We start from the raw sequence: 8,528 nt of genomic DNA on the forward strand, positions 1-8,528 counted from the left end.
CATTCTCCAGATGTCTCAGCAATTGAAAACGTCTGGTCAATGGTGGCCGAGCAACTGGCTCGTCACAATACGCCAGTCACAATACGCCAGTCACTACTCTTGATGAACTGTGGTATCGTGTGAAGCTGCATGGACAGCTGAACCTGTACAGGCCATCCAAGCTCTGTTTGACTCAATGCCCAGGCGTGTCAAGGCCGTTATTGCGACCAGAGGTGGTTGTTCTGGGTACCTATTTCTCAGGATGTATGCACCCAACTGCGTGAAAATGTAATCACATGTCAGTTCTAGTATAATATATTTGTCCAATGTATACCCGTTTATCATCTGCATTTCTTCTTGGTGTGGCAACTTTAATGGCCAGTAGTGTAAGTTATATGCGTCGCTCCCGCTAAGACCATTGCGCAGTAAGAGTGGCGTGTTGTCAGGAGAGTGAACATTTTTCAGGGGTTCTCGCTGACATAGCGCATCACAGTATGGGACTGAAATGGTGCTGTAACTGGAAACCTGTATGCTACCTGCCGACAACCGGAGATAAGGTAGGAGTAGATGTTCATGTTCATATTCCAGGCTTACACACACGTACGCAGTTGGCGTTAGTTCAGTGCGAGTCTTGTGCTCAAAACGGCCAAATGGCACACAGATTCGGCATGATACTCTGGCGGTAAACGGACTAAATGAAATGTCGCGTCCAGCAGTAACGACATGGTTCTAACAATTCGGTCAAGGCCACACGGGCGTCGGGCATGGGTGATAGTGATCGGGAAGTCTAGATCTTTTACCAAGCGATTCATACATTTTCTGCAAGCTGAATGGACATTTGAGGGGATTGGGGGTGGGGGGTGGGGGCTGAGGTTTTCAAACGAAGAGAGCGTCCACACAGTAGTTTTTGAATTTATCCGTGAGCAGGATCGGGTTCCTATCGTCGAGGAACTGGACGATAGGTTGAGCGTTTCGACCGCTCTCTACAGAGACTTGGTGACTGTATTGAAAAATAGTCATACAGCAGTGTCACTTCAAATTGATGCAGGCTGCAGTAGTTATTCAGAGATGAAGGGGCTTGCAGAAGATAAGGTGGCGTGGAGAGCTGCATCAAACCAGTCTGAAGACCACAAGTATCATATCTGTGTCACTTTGGCGTGTAGTGCAGCATTCAGTAAGTTTCTTGGTACGCCATAACAGTGTGTAAGTCATTTTTTGAAATCCCATCTCGCGTCTGTACTGAGCAATTTCCGGAACTATGAGCAGTGACAACCACCCTCCGTAGCCTTGGCTGTGTAGCTAGACACGAGAAAAATGTAGCAGTACTGTGTGATGCTACATCTACACCTACATCACTCCGCAGGACACCATACGGTGTGTGGGAGAAAGTACTTCTGGTATTGCCGTCACTTCTGCCCTCTCCTGCTCCTCTCGCGAATGGTGCGAGGGAGAAACGACTGAGGCAGAACTTCCCTATCAGTTGTAATATCTCAAGTTTTCTCGTCGCGGTCACTTCACGAAACTGCAGTGGGAGGATGTAATATGTTGCTCGGCTCTTCCCGGAAAGGGTACTCTCGCGGAATTTCAACAGAAAACCTCTCCGTGTTGTACACCGCTTCTCTTTAGCGTCTGTCACTGGATTTTGTCGCGCGTCTCCGAAACTGTCTCATGCATAATCCAATACCGGTGAATAGTTGTCTATCTATGCACAGAAGGTTTAGAGTCAACTGCCAGTCCCTACACCAGTCATCGATAACTAGCAAGCCTTACTGCATTTGTCTTTAAACAGAAAACAAGAAAGTATTTAGATGACGTAGAACTGAAACTAAGTTCGCACGAATGTTAAAGGCAAGATGTTATGTGTTAGTGGTACCTGCTTCACAACTGAAAGTCGTATCCGTACAGAATCCACTATGAACCTCTCAGACGTTCGTACGAGAACAAATATCTTGGATCGGCCACGTAATGGACGACAGGGTGAAGTTAATCGTAGCTGTTATGCTTTCTCATTCTTAGAAATATCTAGTAACTGAGTGTACTCCGTTCCAGACAAAATTGACGAAATGGGATTGGATGTTCTATTACACTATTTGATGTTGTTTGTCCTTCAAATAAAATGCAGACATGCACGAAAAATATTAAATATTCTTTTATTCGTCAGATTAACTCTTGCAGTCATCTCTGAATAAGAAGCGGATACACTGGAGCACGTTCACGGTGACGAGAGAATACACTACATCACTGAGAATGAATCACTTGTCAATAATTTCCCATCTGTTCCAAAGGACAAAGGACGTGTAGACTACAGAGTCTTTGTTTCGAGTATCGTTGAAGATATTGTTAATGGATGTGGACTTTCAGATGAGTGGACATTGACATAACGTCACAATATACATGGTTAAGTTTGGAGATTACGCTAATGCCAGGAACAAACGATTAGAAGAGAAATAATTTTCTTTGAGCTCCTGAATTTACAGAGAAAGTTTTTTTTAAAAAATTGTTGGAACAAACATCGATCTGGTTAGATAACTTGAAATAATAATCAGTCTTGATCGCAAATTTTTAGTAAAAATTAAAAATTACTTGTCAACAGTTGTCGAAGGCGTCTTCCGTCTCTTGTCAGTGCTCCACTCGTCGTCTCTGCTCGCCACTTGATGAGACATGGTCTGATCATGATCTACATATGGTCGATTCCAGTAACCATTGATATGTGACTTTCAATTTTAGTAAAAATTTGCGATAAAGAGCGATTATTATTTCAAATTATCGAAAGATTCTTTTTTTAAAAAAATAATTTAAGCAGGAATTCTTTAGTGATTACACTTTTAGTAAGTTTTGATGTGATCTCCCTGTCCTCACTCACGTTTCTCTGTCCGATTCGTTATAGTTAACAGAGATCACATTTGTTGTTGAGTAACGAACATAATTTGACATGTCTTTACTTTGATTTGCTATTTATTCAGTGACTATTCCTATCAATGGATAGATGGATTTGCAGTGAGCAGCCCTTTGTCACCTATTATTGATAATCTACACTCCTGGAAATTGAAATAAGAACACTGTGAATTCATTGTCCCAGGAAGGGGAAACTTTATTGACACATTCCTGGGGTCAGATACATCACATGATCACACTGACAGAACCACAGGCACATAGACACAGGCAACAGAGCATGCACAATGTCGGCACTAGTACAGTGTATATCCACCTCTCGCAGCAATGCAGGCTGCTATTCTCCCGTGGAGACGATCGTAGAGATGCTGGATGTAGTCCTGTGGAACGGCTTGCCATGCCATTTCCACCTGGCGCCTCAGTTGGACCAGCGTTCGTGCTGGACGTGCAGACCGCGTGAGACGACGCTTCATCCAGTCCCAAACATGCTCAATGGGGGACAGATCCGGAGATCTTGCTGGCCAGGGTAGTTGACTTACACCTTCTAGAGCACGTTGGGTGGCACGGGATACATGCGGACGTGCATTGTCCTGTTGGAACAGCAAGTTCCCTTGCCGGTCTAGGAATGGTAGAACGATGGGTTCGATGACGGTTTGGATGTACCGTGCACTATTCAGTGTCCCCTCGACGATCACCAGTGGTGTACGGCCAGTGTAGGAGATCGCTCCCCACACCATGATGCCGGGCGTTGGCCCTGTGTGCCTCGGTCGTATGCAGTCCTGATTGTGGCGCTCACCTGCACGGCGCCAAACACGCATACGACCATCATTGGCACCAAGGCAGAAGCGACTCTCATCGCTGAAGACGACACGTCTCCATTCGACCCTCCATTCACGCCTGTCGCGACACCACTGGAGGCGGGCTGCACGATGTTGGGGCGTGAGCGGAAGACGGCCTTACGGTGTGCGGGACCGTAGCCCAGCTTCATGGAGACGGTTGCGAATGGTCCTCGCCGATACCCCAGGAGCAACAGTGTCCCTAATTTGCTGGGAAGTGGCGGTGCGGTCCCCTACGGCACTGCGTAGGATCCTACGGTCTTGGCGTGCATCCGTGCGTCGCTGCGGTCCGGTCCCAGGTCGACGGGCACGTGCACCTTCCGCCGACCACTGGCGACAACATCGATGTACTGTGGAGACCTCACGCCCCACGTGTTGAGCAATTCGGCGGTACGTCCACCCGGCCTCCCGCATGCCCACTATACGCCCTCGCTCAAAGTCCGTCAACTGCACATACGGTTCACGTCCACGCTGTCGCGGCATGCTACCAGTGTTAAAGACTGCGATGGAGCTCCGTATGCCACGGCAAACTGGCTGACACTGACGGCGGCGGTGCACAAATGCTGCGCAGCTAGCGCCATTCGACGGCCAACACCGCGGTTCCCGGTGTGTCCGCTGTGCCGTGCGTGTGATCATTGCTTGTACAGCCCTCTCGCAGTGTCCGGAGCAAGTATGGTGGGTCTGACACACCGGTGTCAATGTGTTCTTTTTTCCATTTCCAGGAGTGTATTTATGGAGAATTTCAAGAAACGTGCCCAAGAGTCGGCGGCATTGACACTTCCGCGTTTTTTTTTTTTTCAGGTATGCTATGTGATCAAAAGTATCTGGACACCACCAAAAGCATATGTTTTTCATATTACGTGAATTGTGCTGCCACCTACTGTCAGGTATTCCATATCAGCGACCTCAGTAGTCATTAGACATCGTGAGAGAGCAGAATGAGGTGCTCCGTGGAACTCATGGGCTTCCAACGTGGTCAGGTGCTTGGGTGCCAATTGTGTCATACATCTGTATATGAAATTTCCACACTCCCAAACATCCCTAAGTCCACTGTTTCCGATGTGATAGTGAAGTGGAAAGATGAAGGGACACGTACAGCACAAAAGCGTACAGGCCGACCTCGTCTATTGACTGACAGAGACCACCGACAGTTGTAGGGGGTCGTATGTTAATAGGCAGATATCTGCCCAGACCATCACACAGGAATTCCAAACTGCATCAGGATGCACTGTAAGTACTATGACAGTTAGGCGGGAGGTGAGAAAACTTGGATTTCATGGTCGCGCGGCTGCTCATAAGCCACACAACACGCCTCTAAATGCCAAACGACGCATCGCTTGGTGTAAGGAACGTAAACATTGGACGACTGAACAATGGAAAAACGTTGTGTGGAGTGACGAATCACAGTACATAATGTGGCGATCCGATGGCAGGGTGTGGGTACGGCGAATGCCCAGTGAACGTCACCTGCCAGCTTGTGTAGTGCCAACAGTAAAATTCGGAGGCGGTGTGGTGTGGTCGTGTTTTTCATGGAGGGGGCTTGCACCCCTTGTTGTTTTGGAGAGCACTATCACTGCACAAGCCTACATTGATGTTTTAAGCACCTTCTTGCTTCCCACTGTTGAAGAGCATTTCGGGGATGGCGATTGCATCTTTCAACACGATCGAGCATCTATTCTTAATGCACGGCCTGTGGCGGAGTGCTTACACGACAATAACATCCCTGTAATGGACTAACCTGTACAGAGTCCTGACCTAAATCTTATAGAACACCTTTGGGATGTTTTCGGACGCCGACTTCTTGCCATGACTCACCGACCGACATCGATACCTCTCCTCAGTGCAGCACTCCGTGAACAATGGGCTCCAGTTCCCCAAGGAACCTTCCAGTATCTGATTGAACGTATGCCTGCGAGAATGGAAGCTGTCATCAACGCTAAGGGTAGTCCAACACCATATTGAATTCCAGCGGTACCGATGGAGGGCGCCGCGAACCTGTAAGTGATTTTCAGCCAGGTGTCCGGATACTTTTGATCACATAGTGTATGCAGTTGCGGCATGGCATACGTTGATCAGGCTACCAGGACCGTGAAGGACTGGTTTACTAAGCACAAGAATCACACGCACTTACAACAGACGAGCAAACACGTTACTGCGAACATAACAAAACGAGGGTTCTGGTACACACTTTCAGCTATAGTGATAGTGCTATTCAGGAATCCGGTGAAATTAACCTGACAAGAGGTCTTGTAGATAGAAACTGAGTTTTTTTGTTTAAATTCTGCTTGGAGTCCAGCTCTCTCCTTGGTCAAATAACAAGGGGACAGAGTTCATGCTACCTTACTCGCTGGTAATTAATATTTACTATCGATAACATTTGACATCTGTTATGTTTAGTTGTGCGCTGGGCCATAGTTCCTCGTGTGTGTGTTTTGTCTTTCGACATATGCATCGCGCAGTGAGGTTTTAAATTTCCCTCCACATCGCTGTCTGCCTTGAACATTACCAGGTGTGCGCCTGTCGAAACTTTGGAGGTTGTCGAAGACGTCACCTAGCTGTCTACCCTAAGTTGTTTGGCAGGAGGTAGGGCAGCTACGTCTGAGACAAAACTACTTTTCTGCGTTTCCCAATAGCAGAAGCACGCCACACACGACAATAAAAATACCCACTGCATCACGGTGACCACACTCCTACTGCAAGGCGATAACGGCGCCCCTTATAGCTTTAGCGTAGGCCGCCTGCCCAACGTACTGCCGTCGCGTGCAGCCTATCTTGCCGCAGCAGGGCGCTATGCAGCCAAGGGCGATCTCAGGGTTAAAGACCTACTCCACTACCCTCACACTGCTCAGACAGCAGATCTGATTTTAAGGGGATGTCCGCTCATTAAGGCGTAGAAACCGTCCCATCCTGTGTAAATTTTAGCGGATTTTCTTTTCTAGGAAAAGGGGACATGCGAAGAAATCAACATGCATGGAGAACACTAAACAACAGTCTCCAGCATTAGTCTCAGCTACTTTAAACAACATTTTCGATGTCACATTTGACGTAGTTCACAGGTGCAGGACAAAGCATGCTTGAATATTCCGACCATCAATTGCTTTGTCTACTAAATGTTTGAAAGAACGTAAAAATGTCCTTCGTGGTATATGCAACTGCTTCACTGGAACAGGGAATTTTTTTCAGATAGGTTAAAACATGCAATTATTAAACCACTTCATAAGAAAGGTGACAAGTCAGGCTAAAACAATGTCCAGTTTCTTTACCGACATCTTTTTCCAAAATATTTGCAAAAGTATTGGATCCATGTGTAGTCGCACACTTACGTGGAAACATATTTATTTAGCATATCACAGCTTAGATTCCAGAAGGTTGTCCGACTTGAAATCCTATTTGTACAGTTACTCATCAAATAGTACAGGTCATAAATAATAATATATCGCCAGTTGGTATTTTTGTGAATTCTCCAAGGTCTTCGATTGAGTAGATCATGATACTCAGAAAAACTCGAGTTTTATGGAACTGATGGTTTTTCACACAGCTGGTCTGAATCACACTTGACAAACAGAATGCAAAAGATTGTGCTGAATAATTCAGACAATATCGAAAACATAGAAAAGTTTACTGACTGGAATAAAAATGATAAATGGAGTCCCACAGGGTTCAATTTTGCATCTGTTCCTATTCCTCATATATGTGAATGACCTTCCACTTAGTATTCAACAAACGAAATTGTTACTTTTCGCAAACGATACTAGTGTTATAATAAATCTCATTAGACAGAAAGCCACAGAAGAGTTAGTAAATGATATTTTGCAAAGAATTATTAAGTGGTTCTCTGAAAAATTTGAAAGAACACACTACATTCTCTTCTGTAGAACAAATAGACGCATACCAACAATTGATGTAGGATATGAACAATTCAGTAGAAAGGGTAGAATGTTTCAAATATTTGGGAGTACATTCAGATGAAAACTTCAGCAGGAAGAAGCATATTGCTGAGCTCCTCAAACAATTAATTTCAGCTACTTTTGTTCTTCGTATAATTGGGAATCTTGGATACAGATGTACTAAACTCCTGACGTATTGTGCGTATTTCCATACAGTAATGTCATGTGGAGTAATTTTCTGGTGTAACGTGTCACTTAGAAAGAATGTATTGATAGCACAAAAGCGGGCAGCAGGAATAAGACTTGGTGTTCATCCACGCACATCACATATGTAACTTTTCAAGAAGCTATGCATTGTCACGGCGCCGTCACACTACATATTTTCGCTAGTGAAATTTGTCGTAAATAATCCACCACAGTTTGAAAAGAACAGTGATGTATATACCTACAACACTAATGGTAAAAATGCCCTTTGTTACCCATTGTTAAAGTTGTCTGTGGCTCAGATAAGAGTTAAATACGCAGAAATAAAAAACTTTTGATTATTTGTCCAATGACATAAAATGTCTGACCGGTAGTGAAACGACTTCTAAATCTGATTTAAACTTATGAGTAGGATTAGGAATAAAATGAGAGGGTGCTCATTGACATTGACACTACTCATGTCTACATAGCTTGTAAACTGCACACAGAACACAGGCCTTCTTTTATACTGGCGGGTCTTGCTACTGTGACATTTCACATTACGTAGGGGTGGCTGGATACTTCTGATCAGGTAGTGTATTCTTGCCTCCACAAATCCTATTTCTTCCCCAGTGCAGGTCCTTCAACTTTCAATGAAAGTGCAGTGCTCCTTCACAAAAGAACGGTGCGATTTCTGCAACGTGTTTTAAATACATATTTTACTTTTGATCTTTATCTTTTAGTCCTTCGA

The sequence above is a fragment of the Schistocerca serialis genome, chromosome 4 (genome assembly GCF_023864345.2).
Source record: "Schistocerca serialis cubense isolate TAMUIC-IGC-003099 chromosome 4, iqSchSeri2.2, whole genome shotgun sequence".
Lineage (NCBI taxonomy): Eukaryota > Metazoa > Arthropoda > Insecta > Orthoptera > Acrididae > Schistocerca > Schistocerca serialis.